Here is a 23652-nt window from a genome sequence, read left to right as displayed (position 1 = left end):
TGTTGCTGCCACCAGGGAGCATCACCCCTGCACCTGCTGGCACGACACCACAGGAACACTGCAAGGCCTGGGTGAGTACTGAAGTGAGAGAAAATGCATCGACAAGAACTCCATCCCAGGGAGCAAGACAGTCACGGCACAGAGCCCGGCACAGCTCCCACAGCACCACAAAACCTGTAGCACTCAGGGCGAGCAACCGCGACAACCACAGCACCACGTGGTAGCAATCCAGATGCCACACGTCAAAGGACGGACTGACTGCCTAGCCAGAGCAACAAGCCTGCTGCAGCTCGCAAACCAGCTGCACCGGCACAAACCAGCATCATTTTAGGCAAGAGCACTGCCTGCCACCTCTACAAAGTATAGGGAGAGTCTGAGAAACCCCCGCAAAGAACTGCAAGAACCACAAGCCACACCACAGGCACCCCAAGTGCCAGAAGAAAGAACGGGACCGAGCACGCAAAGAGCACGCAAAGCCAGAAGCACGCAGAAAGCAGCGCCAGTGAACCCGACTGCACAGTCAGCACCCAGGAGACCTCTCCACAAAGAAGCCCTGCTGCAGGCCAAGGGCCACCCACGGTGTCCTCCCTCACACTGCCTCAAGATGGAGTCGGCCGCGACCCAAGATCAGCAAGAGAGGAGCCGCACACCCCACGTGGCAAGCCGCCACAGCACCAGGCACTCCAAAAACCAGCAACACTATACCGAACGTCACGCCGCCCAGCAAGCCAGGAACACGTCACCAAGTGACTAGTCCAGACAAGCATGCCAGAGCAAAGGCAGAGGCCGGCGCCATGACAGCGCCGCCTCAAGGTCCAAACGCAACGCCCTCGAAGAAAAGAAGAAGATTGACAGCCCTGTCACCCCGAAGACCTGATGAGCACTGGTAGGCTGAACAAGCCAACAAAGGGAAAAGACCAAGGACTCACAGCCAGCCAAGAGCACACCCTGACACACCAGACAGCTACCAAGCCGGACCAACATCCCTGGATACGGCCTCATGGATGAACCGAACGTAAGCCGCAGCAAGCGCCAATCGGGTCTCATCCTAACGCTTCCCCAGGTGACCGCCCGTCCCTGAGGTCGGCAGTCTAAGTCAATCACATCCCTGCTCTTGTCCGCAGATGCCACAGGTGAAGATCAGCACTGAGTGCCCACCCTCACACCGCCTCAAGACGGAGTCTGCAGTGGCCCCACAACAGGCAAGAGAGGATCCCCACACTCTACGTGTCAAGCTACCACAGACACTCCACCTCAGCAAGGTAGAGGCACAGGGCTGCCAAGTCTCTCCGGACATCCAACACTCCCAGCAAGTCATCAGCACCTGTCATCCCGAGTCACTACATGGCTGGCAACCACCATCACCCCAGCCATCAGCACCTGCGCCAAACAACACCACTGCCAGAGATCGGCAGAGTGGACTGGCAAGAGGTCCAAGAAGTTCAAATAAGACATGGTCCGCGAGCATGGACCAACAAACTTCGACATCATCAGAAACCGGAAGTAAAACTATCAACAGAAGAAGGTCGCGGCGACCGGTCCAGTCACAGAGTGAAAAGAAGACAGTGTCCTAGAGCCAAGACAAGACCAGAGGGAAGCGGGTGGAGTTCGCGCAGCTCGGGGAAGCCTGGTCAGGAGGACAAGAGCAGCAAGATGACCGGACCACGTCGCGAGGAAGAAAAGAAGATGGAGAACGAGTGGCACGACGCCATGCAGGAAAGAAAGGAGAAAAGGAATCGAAGGGCATGGTGCCACCAGAAACAACAACGTCCAGGAAAATGTGAAGAGGTGTGGCAAGCCAACACACACCAGAAGAGAAGGTGACACGCGCCACAACATCGAGCACATTGACATACATGTCCAGGAGAATATCGGTGGCGCGAGGAGGAGAACAGACATCTACTTACAAGTCCACTGACAACCTGTCGACTGCGTGAATGAACAGGCTGGACCATTGGCAACACCCACCTTTGGGACTGAGCGGAAGTCTGGATGGGGAGAGCGCATAGACGTCTGGCAGAAAGACAACTGACCACTCCACACCAGCCCGTGGAAATCCAAGGGGCAAAGGCCTCAAGGACACTGGTAGCAGAGGGTCCCGACAAGAGAGATGGACCCATCGCCGCCTACCCTGTACGTCCAAGGATGAGGGAACTTGTGCGCAAAGGCAGGAGTCAACAACCACCCTCCAGGTGGAGCTACGGACTTTGAGGTAGTACTCTCATCGTCTCCTCCATTCACACGCAGACTGTGGAGTTGGAGCAACACTGCGGAGAACACCCGGCCCAGTGGAAACCTGATGAAGAGGGTCTCCGGGATATCTCGTGGCCGGGGAACACCCGCGAGAGGGGCGTCCTAGTGAGAAGGATGTCTTTCAACTACTCCCTCCTTTGCAAAGAGAAACCACGCTGCCTACACTAAAGAAACCAGGACTGAGTGGTTTAAAGCAACATCCATCCAATCTACCGTCTTGTCATCTGTTTGTCGTCACCACAAGAGCGAGGCTGAAAGTCCAGAAGGGTACATCTACGGAGCACCAGGACGTCATGCCCATGTGAACTAGTAGTTCCAGCTGCAAGTTTCCACCGTCGGCATCTGTCAAGCAGCTGAAGAGACTTTTGTAAAATTGTAACAACAGTATATTGTGTGTTTATTTCCTCCCGCAGGTTCGGACTTTATTCATTTAATTGTTATAAAAGTTTGGGAGGAATGTAGTGTCCTGCTGGACACGTTCTAGTCTTTCTGAATTTTTAACCCACACTATACACCCTCCCACCACCGGCGTCACGAGTCAGGTGACCTGAGGCCCAACATTACAAACATCTGCAAGCTCCTCACAAATTAAGCACTGGGGGATGAAAAGAATGATAAAAGAAAACCATGATATGTTTCCTCCCTGCGACATCACGGAACTTTGAAACTACCACCTTGAAACAAACAATTTACACGCTCTTGATAAAGCAAGACAATTTGGCTCAAAAAAGCACAGTTACCTTGCAAAACATTAACACAAATTATGTGAAAAAGAAACAGAAAATTAAAATGTGCCTTTCGATAACCATGCAAATTAATATGTGATATGTTTAGCCTATTTTTTTTTGTAGTAAGGATCCATATCTATCGTATTTTCACTGTTAATTTAAGCTACGCCTCATTCATTCTTCATTCCTCTATATTGCATTTCTTTTGCCTCTTAGCGTGTTTAAGCTGAATGTGGCATAGTGCAGTATTAAATACATCTAAAGCTAACTCACGTGACGTTAGCTTTATAAAATGTCATTCTTGTAGAATGTCAAAATAATAGAGGGAGTGGCCCAACCAGCCAAGGGACTGGGTACCAACACGATAAGTGAAAAGAAAATTCCCGTGGACTAATGTCACTAATAATCACCCTACCTCAAGCAGCATTTCATCCACACCAGTGTCAAAATCAGGGGATCCCTGATTTTGACACTGGTGTGGATGAAATGCTGCTTGAGCATTAGTCCAAGGGAATTTTCTTTTCACTTATTCTTGTAGAATGTGCATACTTTGACGAATGATTTCTTTCCCTCCTAAACTACATGCTCTCAGAGCTTTTGGATGGACATGAGCTGTCACTTGTTCTTACTGATGAATAGTAAATAGTTATTAAACAATAAGTGCATGCATAGGTAAAGAAGCCTATGATGTAGATCCATAGACACTGCAACTAAAATGTTTGTGCTTTAGTCTAGTCCTTTTGCAAAAACAACAATTGATGGACAGAATGCAGAACAATGTCATACATTCACCCCAGTACAGAGATCTGGGCCTAAATCCATTGTGTTTTTGCTCACCACACCACCCCAGTTCAGACATTGCCATATGCAAATCAGCCTTAACCCTGTGCCTCATGGGAACAGTCCAACCCGAACTGCCAAGCCATGTCTTCCCTGGACCGGAATTAAGCATTTTAGGACCGGTTTCTGTCTATCAGCCATCTTCAGCCAGGATAGCTTGACTCCAGTGGCATGGAGAGCACGGGACTCACGTCTGAGCATACCCATTCCACTCGGGGTGAAAAATGCAAAAACAACAATTGATGGACATAATGCAGAACAATGTCATACATTCACCCCAGTACAGAGATCTGGGCCTTAATCCATCGTTTTTTTGCTCACCACACCACCCAGCTGGACTGTTTCATGAGGCACAGGGTCAAGGCTGATTTGCATATGGCCATGTCAGAACTTGGGTGGTGTGGAGTGCAAAAAAATGATGGATTTGGGCCCAGATCTCTGTACTGGGGTGAATGTATGACATTGTTCTGCATTCTGTCCATCAACTGTTGTTTTTGCATTTGCCACCCCAAGTGGGACGGGTATGCTCAGATGTGAGTCCCGTGCTCTCCACACCACTGGAGTCAAGCTATCCTGGCTGATGCTGGCTGATAGCCAGAAACCGGTCCTAGGATGCTTGATTCCCATCCAGAGAAGACATGGCTTGCAGTTTGGGCTGGACTGTTCCCATGAGGCACAGGGTCAAGGCTGATTTGCATATGGCCATGTCTGAACTGGGGTGGTGTGGAGTGCCAAAAAAACGATGGATTTAGGTCCAGATCTCTGTACTGGGGTGAATGTATGTGATTGTTCTGCATTCTGTCCATCAACTTCTGTTTTTGCATTTGTCACTCCGAGTGGGACGGGTATGCTCAGACGTGAGTCCTGTGCTCTCCACACCACTGGAGTTAAGCTATCCTGGCTGATGACAGCCGATAGCCAGAAACCGGTCCTAGGATGCTTGATTCCGGTCCAGGGAAGACATGGCTTGGCAGTTCGGGCTGGACTGTTCCCATGAGGCACAGGGTCAAGGCTAATTTGCATATGGCCATGTCTGAACTGGGGTGGTGTGGAGTGCAAAAAAAAACGATGGATTTATACCCCGATCTCTGTACTGGGGTGAATGTATGACATTGTTCTGCATTCTGTCCATCAACGGTTGTTTTTGCATTAGTCTAGTTCATTGGCACGTAGTGGAGTTCTGAATTGATGATAAATGGAACTACTGGGTTTTTGTGGGAACTCAACTTAAAACCAGTAAACATCAGCATTTGCAACTTAGGGGCCTATTATTATCCTGGGCGGATCGGCGGTGGCGATCCGCCCTCCAAATGTCCCTGTGACACCCCTGCCATATTAGTATGGTGAGGGACACCACGGCGGATGGAAAGACGGTCCTCCGCTTTGTCGCCACTCGAATTGCCAGCCGTGCAGAAAAGGTAGATAATATGGTGGTGGTGCCTTGCAGGCACCGCATCCATATTATCATGTGCCATTAAAAAGGCCTGTCCATGGCAGTGGTGCCGCCATGGAAAGGCCGGTGGAGAATGCTTTGCGGGCCCGTTAGGGACCCCCAGGGGAGTGGGTGTTAGGGGGCTGACATATACACAAGGTGGCATTTACTGTGCGGTACCTGTCACGTTGTGCATACCAATGCACAACATGCATATTTTAGATTGCGCCCGCCAAAATGTAAAATATAGGGGATGCGACAGCCAGGGTGGCGGTCGCATCCTAATGGGCCTGGTGAGACCCGCTGCACCTCTGCCGGTCGGTCTCATTTACCGTTACGGTGGCGGGCGGACAAAGTATTTCACTTGAAGATACTGTTAGATGCTTTCGTATGTTAAAGTGGAAATGATGAAGGATGCGACAGCCCATCAGATGATTCTTTTACCACTGGCTGATGATGACCTGACACCGGACAGGATAGAACCATACATTAATTTGAGTGTAATATACATTTTTTTGTGTTTAATATAAGTTTAATATGTTTAATATACGTGTTCATAGTTAGAGTTCAGTCAGAGTCTAGCAGACACTTTTTACCACCCATTTCCATAGAAATGAGCTGCAAGCTTTTATGCTAATCAGCCTGGTACAGGCTCATTCGTTTGTAACTATCTCCTACCTTTACACTATAAGCTATTGCTGATGGCGTTTTAAGAAGTTTCTTTAGGTATACAGCAACTGCTGTGACAAATTCCTGATTGGGAGAAAACTCAGACGAGTTTTCTAGAACTACTCTTCAGGAGAAGTCCACTAAACTTTAATTAGCATTTCTAAACGCTCCTTAATATTATCGCTCTTTTCCGAAGGGACTATATATGGGTTCTGATAGGTTAGGATCTATTAGAGTAGCGTAGGGATTTAGGTAAAATTCCTTTATGGAATACACTGCGATATTTATCTGTTTGCTGCTAACCATTATTCTTCTTGACATTTCTGTAAACTGCTTTAACTAATTTGAATTCTAATATAGAGAATAAAACTCAAACCACAAAACTTAAAAAAAGAAATAAAACTTTAAAACACTTCTTAAACTCTCATTATTGACTGAACATAAGAAGCAGTGTTGAAATGTGATATTGATTTATGATACATTCTAAAATGGTGGCTAAGACCTAGAGAAGATCAAGGCGCAGGGCTGGAGAATATTATTGTAAGTGAAAAGGGGTGAACTGATTTTAAACTATTCATGTGCAAGCACTCTGCAGTCAAACCCTTCAGTGCCCTGCCTGATCAGTGTTTTACATTCTTAAAGAATACTTACAGTGCAAGCAAACAACATGGCAACCCTTTACACTTGTAAAATATTCCACAGCTAATTCAGAGCAAGATTCATTAGACATTTAGGGCCTTATTTATAGTTTGGTGGGGATAGAGTAGAAAATGTAGTTTAAATAAACACCATCATTTACACTAGACATTAATACGAAAATGCTTAATAGAATGAAACATAGGAAAATGTGCCTTTTCTTAAACCTGCAAAATGAACTTGGAGCATGATTTTTACGTAAGCATTCCTTTCTATTGCACTTACACTACTAGGCTAAACTAGGCCTCTTCCATTTTTATGGCGAGCGTGAGCCAGCGCGCAAGCGCTGCTCTGAGGATGCTCTGTGGTAGTTCAGTACAGGAGAGAAGCCCCGCCCACTCCTCCACCCATAATTTTCATTGGCTCATGTCATTGTCCTTCATAAATTGGCTTGTTAGTCCCTCCTTAGTACAGCCATGTAATCATTTGTGACCTCCCATGGCTACTGGCCCCTTTACTTGGTTGTCACACTGTACGTGTACTATTTATTTATTGAGATTTCCCTACATTAGGCATGATGATGTGCTGTGCTTACATTTCGGGCCACGCCCGCTTTCACTTTCGAAGCAGCCGGCTGTTTGTTTGCAATGCTATAGGTCTCGCAATAAAATGGAGACCTACAGCATTGCAAAGATTTTTTTTTAATAGGGCTGTGCCTTTCACAAGTGCCACTGTTTGCTTGTCATATGAGAGATGTGGCCTGCAAAATCCTGGCCGCGCAGCCAAACTGAAGTAACGCTGCCTGCGTTTGCTTTATTTCCAGTTGCCCAGACGAAGTTTCAAAAAGCCTTGAAAATGAAGTGATAATGTCTGCAAAACTTTGTACAGCCTCTCAAACAGAATAGAATGAATAATGATAAATGAAACGGATTTAAAACTGTAAAATTAAAATTGTTAAATAAAATAATAGAATATAAAAAACAAGGAAGGCTCTTGCAGCTTGTTTCTCTGTACCCAAAAAGTTTATGAATGTTAACTGTCATGAACCAAGGAGGCGTGTGATGTAAAAGCCCAATGGGAGGCTCCTATTATAATCATCACAATATGTGGAATGTAGCAAGAACTCAGTTTCTACCATAGTAGGAGTTAGTTTGTGACGCAGAGTTAGGCCAAAGCCCCAAAGAAGTATTATATATTTTTCATAAATGTAAATGTTATCACTGGGAGACGGCGCTCAAATAAAATGGAAAAATAAGACTGTATCCTAAGACAGCATTAAGAGAGTGCCAGGCCACATATAGCTATGCTCAGAACGAGGGCTTAGGCTTGCCCAATTTTTATTCTTAAAGATACACCACTGCAGTGGACTGAGGAACATTCTTAAAGGTACTCTGCCAAAGTGAGTGGAACCACGGCACTGAGCCCTGCTGCCTCAGCAGGGAACATTCTTTAAGGTACACTACCGCAGTGAGTGGAACCACAGTACCGAGCACGGCCGTCTCACTGGGGAACATTTTTAAATGTGCGCCACTGCACTGTATTCTTAAAGGTCCACTACCACAGTGAGCGAAACCACAGCAGGGAGCATAGCTGCCTCTGGGGGTAACAAAGAATCACACACTCGGTGAACGGACGATAGTGTCTGAAATAATAAACACAAGCAACCGATAGACGTCTACAGACAAGAGCTTCGAAGGGCCATCCTCGTTTCTGGGAGCTGCTATGCAGGGCACATCACATACACATGGCACGCACTGCGTAGTTTAATCTGTAGTGGTCTGCGTGCTTTGTGTATCTCACCAATAATGGCCACCAAAAAAACTAGACATCTTGCGATCGTTCAGAAAACAAGTAATTGACGGCAAGGTGGTAGCCAGTCTCCCAGAGAAATAGGTTTACTCAGAGAAATGCAATAAGAAACAGAGTGCAAACAGAAGATGCCTATGTGTGTGTATACATCTATCTATCCATCCATCTATCTATCTATCTATCTATCTATCTATCTATCTATCTATCTATCTATCTATCTATCTATCTATCTATCTATCTATCTATCTATCTATCTATCTATCTACACACATACCGTATACTGTGATCCCAGCTTCTCGAAGGTCCAGGGATCCTGATCCCGGATGGTATTGCCCATATGTGATTTAGATGGGTTGGAGGAGATTAACTCGAGGCACTGGACCTTTCCAGCCTCATTGTTAAAGTACTACAAAATATTTTTGAGCATGTACTTCTCTTTAAATATAGTTAGTAGTCAACAAGATATCCCAATTCCTTTTTATGAAAAGCTATTTTTAAAAATATTTTTTATGTTCTTTTCATGATCCAACATACAGGTTACATCCTTGCTTTTCCAAAATATTATTTAGGTTACATCATTAAAACTGCACCAGCCGACACGTGTTTCGCCCTCAGTGGTCAATCATACCAGGGATTTCCCAAAGCTTCTGAGTACATTGATAGGTCTGGGTTATCTCCTTTGAGCATATTTAAAAAAAACTGTGTCAGTCTTCAAGCAAACATAATGATGTTGATGTTTCTATTTAGTTAAGGCAGTGATAGTCATGGGTCAATCCCGCATTCAAACGTCATGATGATCTAGATCTAAACGTTTGAATGCGGGATTGACCCAGACCTATCAATGTACTAAGAAGCATTGAAAAATCCCTGGTCCTATTGACACTGATGGCGAAAAGCGTGTCGGTTGCTGCAGTTTTAATAATGTAACCTAAATAATATTTTGAAAAAGCAAGGATGTAACCTATATGTTGGATCATTAAAAGAACAAAAAATAGAATAAAAAATAGCTTTTTGTGAAAAGAAATTGGGATATCTTATTGACTACTAAACTATAATTAAGGAGGACTACATGCTCAACAACATTTTGTAGTACACATACTATATACGTGATGTGTAAACAAACATATATTGCTATACATATGTACATATATGTGTGCTCGAGGACGACTATGTGGTTTTTGTACATATAAGTATCTAAATGTGCGTATGTTAGTGTGAATGTTGAAAGATGTAATGTTTATTCAAATTTTATAAATTTAGTGGTTTTCCTCTTCACCAGAACCTTTACATATCAATGTAGGGCCATAAAGCTTTTAACATAGGATGTATAGTTTAGATTACACATCGGGCTGCACATATTAAAAGACGTTTTTTTTCTAACAGGGATACATTTATTAAAAAAACTGTGAAATGCTAGACTGTACTGTTGATTCTAGTGGTAAAAGAAAAGACAACTAATTATGTAGTTAGGAATGTACAATTTGATTGTGATTGAAGAAGGGAGTTGAGGAAGCTGTTCTCTAAAGATGTGGTTAAGAATGGGTGGTGCTTGTGTGAAGATGTTCAGGTTTAGTTTGTGTTTACAAGTAGAGTGCAGCTGATGAGACGACATTGGATGAAAGCCATAGTTCACACACACACACACATATGCTTGTGTGTGTGTGTTGTGTATATGCATGTATATATATATATATATATATATATATATATATATATATATATATATATATATATATATGTATATATATATATATATATACATATATATATTTATACAAACATATATATATATATTTATATATATATATATATATATATACATACACACACATATATGTAGAATACTTATTTTATTTTCAGAGTTTTTTATAGCAATATCTTTTTTCTTTTCCTAATCTACATGTTCTCATCGTATTTAGTTAGTTTTCTAACTGCCTCATATTCACAATGCTGAATGCTGGAAAGTGTATTAAAACAATAATGCTTACACGAAGACATAAATCTCATGAGATAATCTTGCAGGTTACAACTAGAATGTGTCTACCTTTAGAATAGTTCATTGTTACTCAGTGGAATACTGAATAGCTAATAGCTTAGACCACAGGGTTCTCGTGGAAACTCAGAATGAAGCTAACACACTCAAACGTTTTGCAACTGAGTTGACACTTGTAGATAACACCTTGCCAAATTTGTACTTTTACCATAGGAATGTAGAAAGAAGGAGCAGACCATCAGACAATCCTTCCTCATTGGTTTAAGATGATCAAACACCAGCATGAATTGTTACATATGTTCCGAGATAGGATTAAGTCAGTGCTGGTCCCGGCCATTCTTCTGCCACCATCCCTTTTCCCTATTTGCTGTGATCTACTGCTAGTGATGATTTATGTTGCCTACTACTTGGTGGGTGCCTATTTTCTTTAACGGTTATGGCTACTGCTGTGACTATCTTCTTGCCTTAGCTTTGAACAGTTGCTACAGAAACTTTGCTCAGGTTGTTTTGAGAGAAGAGACTCCAACAACTTTCTGGAAATACTCTTCATGAGCAGTTCAACTTCAAACTGATTCTATTTCAATGCTCCTTTCAATTTTACTCTTTTCCAAAAGGACTCTTTATGAGTTTGGTAGGTTAAGATCCGTTTAGAGTAGATTAGGGATTAAGGGCCAGATGTAGGACGGCAAAAACCAGTCGGTAACGGCCGATTTCGGCTGTTACCGGCCGGTATTTGCAGATGGGGATGTAGGGGCCTGAAAATTTAACAAATCAGTATATTTACCGAATCTGTAAATTTACAGATTTGGCAAAATACAGAATCGGTATATTTACCCAAACGGAAAATGTACATGTAGGTGGCACTGCAATCAGTGCCACTGGCCATTACCGATTTGTTATTTACCACCAAATACTATTTGGTGGTAAATAACTAATTCCTGTGTACATGCACATCTGTGCATGTACACCTTTGCCATGTGGCACACATACATGCCCTCAGGGCATGTATGTGTGCCACATGGCAAAGGTGTACATGCACAGATGTGCATGTACACAGGAATTAGTTGTGGCACACAACTAAGGGCATGTATGTGTGTCACATGGCACACAAGCCAGAATCAAGGGTGCAACAGGGTGTCAAAGTGACACTCTGTCCCCCTTGCAAATTCGGCATTTTTACCGAATCAGTATTTACCGATTCAGTAATTAACATTGATTCCTATGGGCCTCAAGGCCCATAGGAATCAATGACAATTACCGAATCTGTAAATACCGATTTGGTAATTACCGAATCCTACAGAATCAGTAAAAAATACCGAATTTTTAACTACATCTCATTTACCGAATCTAGAATACCGAATCGGTAAAATTCTGTATTCTAGAGTCGGTAAATGAGAATTACCTACATCTAGCCCTAAACTCCTATATGAAACACGCTGTAATTTACATGATTGACTCTAACCATGATTTTCGTTATATTTCTGTAAACTAATTTATCTGATTTTCCAATGTGAATAAAAGCACCAAAACAATATTCTAAACACTTATTGATAAATAAAGGTTTTCGAACTGATCCAAAAATCTCATCATTGATTGAACTAAATGACTAAACTTGTGATGTTGATTGAAATTATTTTGATTGATGCTCCATCCTAAAATGGTGGCAAAGATCTATTGCAGAGAAGAAGATATTGGGCTAGAGCTGGAGACCCCTATTATGTGTTACTGGTTGGACTGATTACATTAATGAAAATAAATCCTGCACTAGCAGTTTCTGATAGCAGAGATGTGGTTCACACCCTGAACGGAGCTATAAAATAATTCCCAAATCAGAATAACATTTTCAATTCCTGAATCCAATGTCCAGAGCTTGAAATTCTGACGAGGCAGTACTAGAAGGCTCCTGCTGTTTCAAGGTGTGAGTATTATTAGGGCGATGTTTTGTTTCTGGTAGTTGTGTTTTGGTTTAGACAGTGGTATTATGAGTATGAATGAGTAAGTGGAAAGAAGCATTAAGAAGTTGTTGAAGAAAACAGATTGGAAAATTCAGACTTGCTGTAGTCAAAAGATCCTGGAACATACATAGATACATGCATTAGATTGAATAGAATACTTGTTTGCAGGATAAGATGTAGTATGTGATGTACTATAACCTGTACCATTGACATAGAGAAATGAAGCATTGTTGTGATTAACATTGATCTGTTTTAGTGGAACCTAATTGTGCAAACAGAGGAAGCTGCATTGATTTGGGTGATTTCACACTGTTCAAGTTCACTTGCGGTTTGAAGAACCGGACCTTAATTACGATCCGGCGGCACAGGGGACGCCTGAAATCTTCAAGTTCACCTGTCCAGGTATACAGAGACACAGAACACTCTCCTCGTGAGAAAGAGTAAACATTTATTTGACTGCAGCCATGAACAGTAGTCCCAGAAGTACAACACAGTAAGTTCTCGGGAGACCGCTGCTTCAATCCGCAGCGTACATTCTTTTATAGTGGTAGACACACAAAAACCTTAACCAATCAGCAGTGACTTTCTTGTTTGCCAGAGTACGGCGTGATCATCGCATGCTCTTGTTTTTCACTCGTGCAACATCTTTTGCAACATAGTTAATCATCAATACATTTCATGACTTATACCACCCGCCACAAGGACAGATGAGCCTAACTATAAACATGAGCCACAATGCGGGGCTGGGATCTCGCACAATCGTCTTTGTGTACTAGGTTGACTCCCTTGTGCAAAGCTAACAGGGAGTAGTTTGCTTTTTAGCGAGCGTTGTATTCTTTCAGGGACAGGGAGCGCCGAGCGCGTACCTCGAAGTCAGGCCTGGGTAAGGGCAATACAAAAATGAAGGCAAAATACAAGATGGACGCGGTATTCGGATATTTCATATTTCCTCAGGTTCTGGAAAATACTCCTGAGTGATTGTAATACTATTATTTTTTTAGTAGAGCAAACAAGAAGGTGTTTTAAGTTTTATTGTTGACGTTGTGTGAATGTGAGAGAAATTGTAAAGGAGGGTGAAGTGCTGCAAGAAGTGAGATCATATGTCATATTGTTTCATGTTGAAATTGGTCAGTGTTAGACCTGGTCCGTTTTGCAGGTTTATCCCAAAAACATTTTCCCTTTTGCTCCTATTTTTCTAACCTTGTTCTTGTTGACAATAGGACTCTAGGCACTTTACACTGCCGATCAGTGCGAAAGTGCATATGCTCTCTGTGTAAATTGTGATTCTGATTTATTAACCATAATTGGCATATTTGATTTACTAGTAAGACCCTAGTAAAGTGCACTGTGTGTCCCCAGGGCCTATAAATCAAATGCTACTAGTGGGCCTGCAGCACTGGTTGTGCCACCCAAACAAGTAGTCTTTTCCATGTGTCTCAGACCAGCCACTGCAGTGTCCGCACTCGCAGTTTTCAACTGCCATGTCGACCTGGCAAGTGCACCCACTTGCCAGGCCCTAACCTTCCCTTTTCTTAAATGTAAGAAACCCCTAAAGTAGGGGCAGGGTCCAGTGTATGTAAAAGGTAGCAACATGTAGTGTTTTGCATGTCCTGATAGTGAAATACTGTGCATTTCGGTTTTCACTGTTGAAAGGCTGTTTGTCCAAAAGGTTAACATGGGAGCTGCTTTGTAACATCTTACACGTGTAACTTTTCATGGGACAAGATCGAGAAATGGAGTTTAGATTCCCTGAATTTAAAGATACATCTTTTAGTGAAGTTGCTCTTTAAATTATGTGTTTGAATATGCCACATTTGGAAAGTAAAAGACACACAGTTGACGGAATGCAGAACAAATCAAAACATTCACCTCCAGTCAAGAGATCTGGGTTAAATCCATCATTCTTTTGCTCACCATGTCACCCCAGATTAGACCTGGCCATATGCAAATCAGTCTTGACCCTGTGCCTCATGGGACCAGTCCAGCCCGAACTGCCAAGCCTGGTCATCCCTGGACTGGAAACAAGCATCCTCGGACCGGTTCCGGGGTTTCACCCCTCATCAGCCAGGATAGCTTGAATCCAGTTGCAGAGTGAGCTCGGGAACCACGTCTGGGCATACCCGGTGCCCTTAGAGCAAGAAAGAAAAAGACACACAGTTGATGGACGGAATGCAGAACAAATTAAAGCATTCACCCCAGTCAAGAGATCTGGGTTAAATCCATCATTATTTTGCTCACCATGCCACCCCAGTTTAGACCTGGCCATATGCAAATTAGTCTTGACCCTGTGCCTCTGTCCATCAACTGTTCTTTTTACTTTTAGAAATTGGGCATTTTCTTGCTTTACCATTCCGAGTGCCTCTGTCTGTTTGTGTATTCACCATCTGGTTTTGGAGTGACAGGATATGGGGATGTGCATTCACTCTAGAGAGACACAAGGGGGGTTGAGGTGTGTCCTGCCTTTCCTGGGTGACTCATAGCTAGGCTGAATAGGCCTGTCTGCATTTAGAGTGGTGGGAGGAGTTCTCACTTGCACTGAATAGGCTGTGGCTGCCTTTTACAAAGCTATCTCTACCTCCTGTAGTACACCTGGCCTGAGCAAGGCAGAACTGGTTTATGTGTGCAGCAGAGACTTTTCTTTGTGCTGCCTTCAAAGAGAACCATGATATAAGTATTGGGGCTCTGGTCTCAGAACTTTAGATCACTTCTGGAAACAGAAGGACCCTGCCAAGAAGAAGAGTTGAAGAGCTGCGTGATGAGCGCTGCACTTTGGATATGTGAGGGGTGGGTTAACCTACGGTTGCTGCTTCTCTCATTGGGCAGAGAAAAACGACTGACACTTTTTGCGCTTCTATGGTATTCTACATGAGAAGATCTCTTAGGTTTACCTATTCTTAAAGATATGGGTGATATAAACATGAATATTTTTTTACATTTTATTATAAATGCTGTTTGGTGTGTTTTTGATGGTTGACAGAAATTTGGACAACAGGTCTTTCTAGAAAGACACATGAATGTTCATACATGCACTTTTGTGTTCATATATGTAATTTGGAGGGGGTAGTTTTATATGTGCATCAGCACTCTGGTCACTTATTGTATTTGCACTGATTCATTAATGTATAGGTCAAGAGTGTTTTCAGCTCATAGACACACAAACAAATCAGCATGTTTGCGTATTGCTGATGGTAATCAGCATCAAGGTCTTCTTTGTTTTTTTGGCACACTCATGTAAAGTGAGAGTAATGTTTCAGTTTTGATCATACTTTTTTAGACACACTATCATCGTAAGAACAGCTTGGGGTTATAATATTGAATCTCACTTGGTAGATCATTCAGCCATTCACAGTGATAGGATGGTGACCCAGTTGGCCTTTGAATGATTTTGAGCGTGTGAGTATATATCGATTGCGGAAGACGCTAGTTGAAGGTGGTATTTCTAGGAGGTCTGGGAAACCGGAGCTACCAATTTTCTTAATACACTTCCAAATGTACGGATAGAGAACACACATTCTTGGGAGATTGAAGTATGTGTATTTTTGTTTATTGAGAGATTTAGCGCTCATGCATCAAAATCTATTCATAGTAGATAAGTAGCAATGAAACGGTCGGTTCTTATTCTCTTGTTTTTAGTGAAGTTTAGAGGTTTCTACATGCTTTGTTGATCGTCTTACATCATTGAGCCCAAAGGGTCATGATTTCAGGTATGCACACACAGGCATTTCGCATTGCTACAATACTGCTAGAAGTAAGCATCATCCCTTATGTTTTTTAATGAATTCTAGAGTTTGTCTTCATTTGGTGTAAATCGGATTTAAGTTAATCCAATGCAAGTAGTTGTACCCTATGAGAACTTGCCTCCATGAGTAGTCATTGAGCACTGACAGGCACCATTTTTTCAACTTAACACTGTGGGAATCCCTTGGATTGTTTTCTTCTTAATGTAGGTATGAAGCCTAGTACTAGGTTTTCAACGGGGAAACTCTTCTTCTTCATACTTTCGATCCACTTGGCCTTAGTACGTCCTTCATGTTTTCTTCATTCCGGAACACCAGGGCACACCTTACCAGGTTCATACTTTAGAGCATGGATGTTCCATCCATCATTGAGCATCACTATGGAGCTTTGATTGAACAGTGAACATTTTAAAATACATGAACAGCGTGTTATTTTGACCGAATCTCAATCGTTTTGTGACATGATCCTCCTTGTTGTTGCTTTTCTACAGTGGCCCTCAAAGAAGTGATTGCAGTCCTAAAATGCACTGGGCATCAAAAAATTGATTTTTCAGCAGAAACTTGATTGTTAAATTGGACTTTTCTTATTTTTCAAGCATGAGCACAAGAAATAACATAATGTTGATGTGTAATCTCAAAACAGTGAACAAATGAGATTTGTAAGATTGAAAAATTTAAAACATTGAATATAACAGAAAGTTTAGTTGGTTATAAAAATATTGATGACATTTGTTCTATAAGAATTGTTGATAAATTCAATTGCTATGCACTCAGGTTTCAAGTGATCAGTGACACTTGAGGGTTTAGAGCTTCAAGACCTTCTCCGTATACAACCCTTACTGATCACAGAAAATCAAGTGCTGGTACTAGCACCACTGTGGTAACTGCTCCTATAGATTCAGATTTAGCACAGATTGAAAGACCTGTACAGATACTCCAAATTATCCCACCAATTGTAGCTCTATCACAGTTTGCAGTTCCAACTGTGACTAATGCAAATAAAATGCATAGCACAGCCAAATGTCGCCTGTAAGCACTAATAGATGGAGGGGCATTCATCTTCACAGCCTCTATTACTCCTAGTGACATAAATGGTAATGAAGAAGGCTATATGTCAGCTTGGTTAAAAGAAGGAGCAGGAGACAGAAAGCACAGAGGTGAAAGAGAGGTCAAACACGGAAAGGGAAAGCCTTTAAAAGTTGCTCAATTGAAGGTGAAATTAAAAGAATTAATAAGGGAATTTTAGAATTGATTTGTACTATGGCGTGTTAAATATTGGTCGGATATAAGACAACACTCCATTTATGTTGTGGATATTGTCTACTCAACTCTCCAGACCATATATTGATCTTTATACATTTCAGTATATTCTAGCCACCATTTTAATTACGCAAAGCAATTGGAAAGCCCGACAGAATAAATTGTAGCTTATATCATTATACACCCAGGTTCTGAGGGAGACAGGGCAACTCCATTATTTTGTATGATAACTTTCTAAAAGTGCCATTTTCAGAATTACAATTTAAAATCTCACTTCACCATAAGTTAGGATTTTGAATTATGATTCCAGAAACACCAACCTTGGGGGTCCCATCTCTTCCCAATTGGTAATTACAGTTATAAGAGGTGATAAGATAATCCTAAAGTTAACCTATGGGAGAGATAGGCCTTGCCGTAGGTAAAAATGAATGTAAAAGTTCAAATTTGAAAGCACATGTCCAAATTTTTAAATGGTTTGCATCCTGCCCTTGGGGTGTGCATCAGTCTAAGTAAGCACATTGAGCCCACAGTAGTCCATACAGAACCTAAGTTCCGATGTGACACCTGGAGGGGAGCCTTGGGGACCAACACCACTGGGCTAGGCCAAGAGCTGTTTGAGGACACAATATTCCCTAACGCCAGCATCTTGGAGACATCCTCCTTATTGCTGGTTCTCAACTTGTCAGAAAACCTGAAAATGTTGTTCTTTACAGGTCTTTTGTTCCCTGTATCAATATCATGGGTACATCATGTAGTGAGTCCTGGGGTAAGCGCGAGTAAAGAGGCAAACTGCCCCAGTAACTGGTCAGTGTAGGGGAGAGGCTGACACCCTCCACTGAACCATCCTGCTCCTTGGAAGTCAATAGGTCAGGGAGAGTTTCACTCTTTTCCACCCCATCATCAGTAGCCAGGAGCACAGTAAGCTCAGACCTCTGAAATTGGAGTTTGAGGCGATTGACATACAGGACCCTTGAAGGGTTCCTAGGAGTCTTGAGGTCCACCAAATAGAGACATCACTCTTACACTCGTTCGCTTCATAAGGCCCAGACAAACGGTCTTGCAGGACCCTGGGCTCCATAGGCTCCATCATCCACACTTTTTGACTCTGCTGAAACTTCACAAGAGGGGCATTCTGGCCATACCAGCATTTCATGTCCTCCTGGCTGGCTTCCAGATTCTCCTGTGCAAGTTTTACATATTTAAAAAGGATGTTTGGGCCAGGTCGACATGCTAGTTTAAAATTGCACACACAGGCTCTGCAATGGCAGGCATGAGACGTTTTTAAAGAGCTATTGAAGTGGGTGGCACAATCAGTGCATTTAATTTATAGGCCCTGGACACAGGCAGTGCATTTTACTAGGGACTTACAAGTAAATTAAATATTCCAATTGTGGATAAGCCAATGTTGCCATTTTTTAAGCAGAGAGCACATGCACTTTAGCACTGGGTAGCAGCAAAAAGAAGTCAGCAAAAACGGAAGGTCTGACAGCAAAAAGTCAGGGGAAACCATGCCAAGCATGGCAGGTTTAATATGCGTCACCCCTGCTGAAATTGGGGAGAGCAACCCAACCCATTGGGAGTTCTCTTCACTAAGGCGGAAGAACCTGGAGAGACAACGAAATTGGGGTTGTCTGTTCCAGGATGGTGTTCCACTGTAAAGTCCATTCCCTGTAGGAGCCACCCCAACAGTTTGGGATTCTTAAGCCTCATCAGCATTAACCATCTAAGGGGTCTGTGGTCTGTCTGAACCTGGAAGTGAGTACCAAACACGTATGGTCTCAGCTTCCTCAGTACTCAGATCACAGCAAAGGCTACCGTTTCTATTGTGCCCCACCTCTGTTCTCTGGGAAGTAGCCTTCTACTGATGAAGGCTCCAGGCTGCTCCAGGCTGCTCCAGGACCTCTTCTGAGGTACATTCTGGTCATACCAGCATTTCATGTTCTCCTGGCTGGCTTCCACATCCTGGGTGGCTCTCCTACGAGCCTGCTCCCAGCCCTCCTTTACTAAACTAAGAGGCCCATCCAGAAACTCAAAGAGGTTAAAGCCAAACGCCTCTGCGAAACCTCCTGCAGGCAAACAAAAGGCTTTGCAAGAGGACATCTTACTTCCACCTCAAGGGCTCTGATAGGCCCCTAATCTTGTCTGTTAGGAGGGAAGTGCAGGAGAGCCTTGCCCTTCCCCCCTGACTTGCCACCCACCTGGCAGGTAGGGCAGGAACTACAGAACCCATCTGAGGTCTTTCTCATTTGAGGCAAATATAAGTGGGTGACAGGCCTGTCTAAGGTCTTGTCTCACCCAAATGACCTGCCAGGAGTACATCATGAGCCAGGTCCAGTAGGAAGGCCCGATTGCACATGGGTTGCACCTGGCTCAGGAGTCTTATGCTCACTATACAGGAGACCATTCTCCCAGTAAATCAGGAGTTTGCCAGAGGTGTCACCAGCTGCCCAAGACCAACAAGAGAATGACATTCCCTCTGTTCAGGCAGGTTTCCCCAGTTTGGCCACATCCTCCACTGTAGGTTCTGCTATGTTTCCCTAAGGGTCAGCCTCCTCCCAGACCATGGAAGTTTCAGAAGTAGGATTCCCGCGCCCTGCACCCTTCCTCTTCCTCTTTGAGGCAGGCACCTGGGCCATTCTTCCAAACTCCAGGTCTTCTTGACTACTCTCTCGGGTTGCCATGAACCATGTGTTCTGACACAGCCACTCAGCAACCCGAGCATCTCCCAGTAGGATCTGAGCTCCACCTCTATACAGGTGGTATGCTCCATGTCATTGCCAAGCAGACAATCAACAGGCAAGGATGAACTCACAGCTACCATCAATGAACCTGAGACTTGGGGGGGTGTGACTTAGCCGGCTGCAAGATGACCACACTTTGAGTGTGCTCTGCCGGCCAAGCTAATCATCCCCCACAGTCCTGCGGACCTGCGTGGACCTAGCGGTCCAAGCACAGTGATTCAGGACGCCTGCTCTCTGGGGTAAAAGCTGATCACTTCATTTTCATGCTACTGCTCCGCGATGGAGAGAACAGACACCCGCCATGTGGCTGAGGCCTGTGTGCGATCAATGTTAATGTTAATGTTAATGTTACCGGATTTCTAAAGCGCATAGCTGCCCGTTAGCGTCCCAGCGCTGAACCATTACAGATGGAATGAAGAGGGGGGAAGCTCACGGGAACAGCCATGTCTTTAGAGATTTTCGAAATGCCAGCAGGTTGGGTTGTGCACGAAGGTCAGAGGGAAGGGAATTCCACAATTTGGACGCGTTGTACGAAAAACAACGACCTCCTGATCGTGCTCTATTGATCTTGGGTACTCGGGTGAGGTGGGCATTAGAAGATCGGAGGGGTCTGGAGGTGGTATAAGGAGTGACCAGATCTTTAAGTATAGGGGGGGCTTTTCCGTTAAGAATTTTGTGCGTAAGGCAGAGCGCCTTGAACTGCACTCTTTCTATGACGGGTAGCCAGTGCAGCTCTCGGATAGCTGGTTTGGCCGAGCAGCGGGTCTTAGTATTGGTCAAGATCCTGGCGGCGGCGTTTTGTACTACCTGTAATTTAGTTGTAACTTTCTGTGGTACGCCCAGGTACAGTGCGTTGCCGTAATCCAACCTTGACAAAATAAGGCCTTGGATCAAAAGTTTCCTTGATTGGAGAGGGAGCAGTGGTAGGATTTTTCGGATTGAGCGAAAGAGACCGAAACAAACTCCAGCCGTTTTCCTTGCTTGGGTTTGCATGGTGAGGTTTTTATCTAGCCATAGATCGAGGCTTTTAATCTCGGGCTTGGGAGTTGGAGGTATACCCATGCAGGGGGGCCAAAGAGAGTCTGGGTGGAAATGGGCCTGATTCCCCATCACCATGATCTCTGTCTTGTCGCTGTTAAGCTTCAAGTGAGATCTGTCCATCCAGCTGACTATGTCTCTCAGGCAGGAGTAGAGGTCTATGGTGGGATTTTCCTGCTGGGTGAGAGAGACCACCAGCTGCGTGTCATCCGCGTACGTCAGGAGTTTTATCCCATGTGGGGTGACTATCTTTTCCAGGGGGGACATATATACGTTGAAGAGCGTGGGGCTCAAAGAAGAGCCCTGAGGCACTCCACAACGTATAGGGGTCTCTTTAGATGTATAATTGCCCTCTATAACCTGGAATGAGCGGTCCTGAAGAAACTATTTCAGCCAAGACAGGGCAGTGCCTGTGATCACAAGATCGCTAAGTCGCTGGACTAGGATCTGGTGGTTGACCGTGTCGAAGGCTGCGCTCAGGTCCAGGAGGATCACTGCCACTGATCCTCCTGTGTCCATGATCTTCCTGGCTTCCTCGACCACCGTCACCATCGCGGTTTCAGTGCCCTGGCCCGGGCGAAAACCTGTCTGTGAGGATTTAAGTAATTCATTTGTTTCGAGATAATTAGACAGCTGGGAGTTGATGATTTTTCTGTAATCTTGCTAGTGCACGGAAGGAGGGAGATCGGTCTAAAGTTGGAGAGGTTGAGGGGGTCTAAGTTAGGTTTTTTAAGTAAGGCCCTAACCTTCACCTTCTTCCAGCTAGGGGGAACCAGTCCGTTGGTCAGCGAGGCATTGATCACATTTACCAATGGTTCAAGAATGGTAGGTGCAACCAGCTTTAAGATTTTAACTGGAGCGGGGTCAGATGGTGAGCCACTTTTGAGTGAGTGTAAAATGGGAGACAGGGTGTCAGGACTTATAGGGGTGAATGAGTCAAGTACCGTGTTAAGGTAGTTGCCCTGCAGTACAGGTAGCGATGAGTGGTCTATCGGGGAAAGGGGTGGGAGTAGCTGTAAAATGTTTTGGATCTTTTGATCAAAAAACGTAGCCAGTTCGTCACAGTGGTTGTTTGAGGGGTCAATCGAGCCTGTGGATTCTGGTGTTTTGAGAAGTTGTTAGACGATTAAGAAAGTCTCCCTCGATGAACATGATGCCGAGCTGATTTTCTCCTGAAAAAAAGCGGTCTGGGCATTTTTCAGGGCTTTTTTATACGTAAGAATAGACAATCTGTAGTCCTTCTTGCGGTTAGGGTTGAAGTCTTTCCGCCACTCTCTTTCGGCTTTCTTGCAAAGTTTCTTTAGCTGGCGAGTCTCCTGGGTGAACCATGGGGCAGACGTTTTTTTGCGGGAGGTAAGGTGCGTTTTTTTTGGGAGAATCGTGTTAAGGGAGTTTTCAATCCAAGAGGAGAACTCCATATCTGCTGTGATAGGGTCTGTTTCCTGGGTTGGTTTGCAGAGTTCCAGGGCCTGCTTCCACTTATCAGTGTCTAGTTTGGCCCAGGGACGCTTAGGTTTGTCAAGGGGTTTATTGGGAAGAGAGATGTTCGGTACTTCCCACCTGAAAGGGATGAGTAAATGATCCGACCATGGCAGAGGGATCGGGACATTAGTTTTAAAGTCATCAATGTTGCTTATGATGGTGTCGAGTAAATGTCCGAGCATATGCGTGGGTTGATCGCTCTGAAGGTGGAGCTGAAGAGTCGCTAGGTCTGCAAGTAATTCTAATGCAGTATTGTCATCGCTGTTGTCGAAATGTATATTAAGGTCCCCCAGGACTATCATGTTAGACGAGGTGCTAGACAATATAGTTGAAAATTCCAACAGGGAACTACAGAATTGGCCCAGAGGCCCTGGTGGGCGGTAAATGAGGACTCCAGAGAGGGAGTTGCATGGAGATAGTTGGATGTTAAAATGGGCGGGCCTGGGAGTAAAGCAGCATCTCCATCGGGCGCGCCTGCTGGGTGGGCGTTCTTTGGCCTGGGCCCTGGACATTGGCTGCTGCTGTGCAGGGGTGGAATCCCCCAACAATACATCAAGTGGTGGGGCAGACGTGGCGAGAGGCAGCCGGTGGTGGAGTTGGGGCGTGGGTGTCATACCACGGGGACGGGGCAGCTGAGAAGGGGGTTCCTGCCTTCTTGCGGCTGATTGCAGTCTCCCTGGTGCGCTCTGGGCCCTGTGACGGGGCGCTGCACCCCCCTTGCTTCTCCGCCTTGACTCACCCCTACTGGGCGGCTACTCTGATGGCGGACCTGTCAGGTGGGCACCGCCTTGCTTGGGCCCTGTGCGTCGGCTGCTGTGGTGCATGGGTGGCATCCCCTGAAAATATGTGTGAGTGGAGCGGACACTGCGGAAGGCAGATGGTGGCGGAGTGGGGGAGGGCATCGTACCACGGGGCCCGGGGTAGCGCGATACTGTGAAGGGGGCTCCTGCCTCCTTACATCTGGCTGCAGCCTTTCCCCGTGCGCTCAGGGCCCCACGCCCCCTCACCTCTCCGCATCGACTCACCCTGCTATTAACGGATGCTGTTGCGGCTTAATATCCAACACCTGCCTGTTGGCT

Source organism: Lissotriton vulgaris, chromosome 1_2 (assembly GCF_964263255.1).
Source record: "Lissotriton vulgaris chromosome 1_2, aLisVul1.2, whole genome shotgun sequence".
Lineage (NCBI taxonomy): Eukaryota > Metazoa > Chordata > Amphibia > Caudata > Salamandridae > Lissotriton > Lissotriton vulgaris.
The sequence above is the reverse complement of the archived record's forward strand: the minus strand, read 5'-3'. Positions refer to the sequence as shown.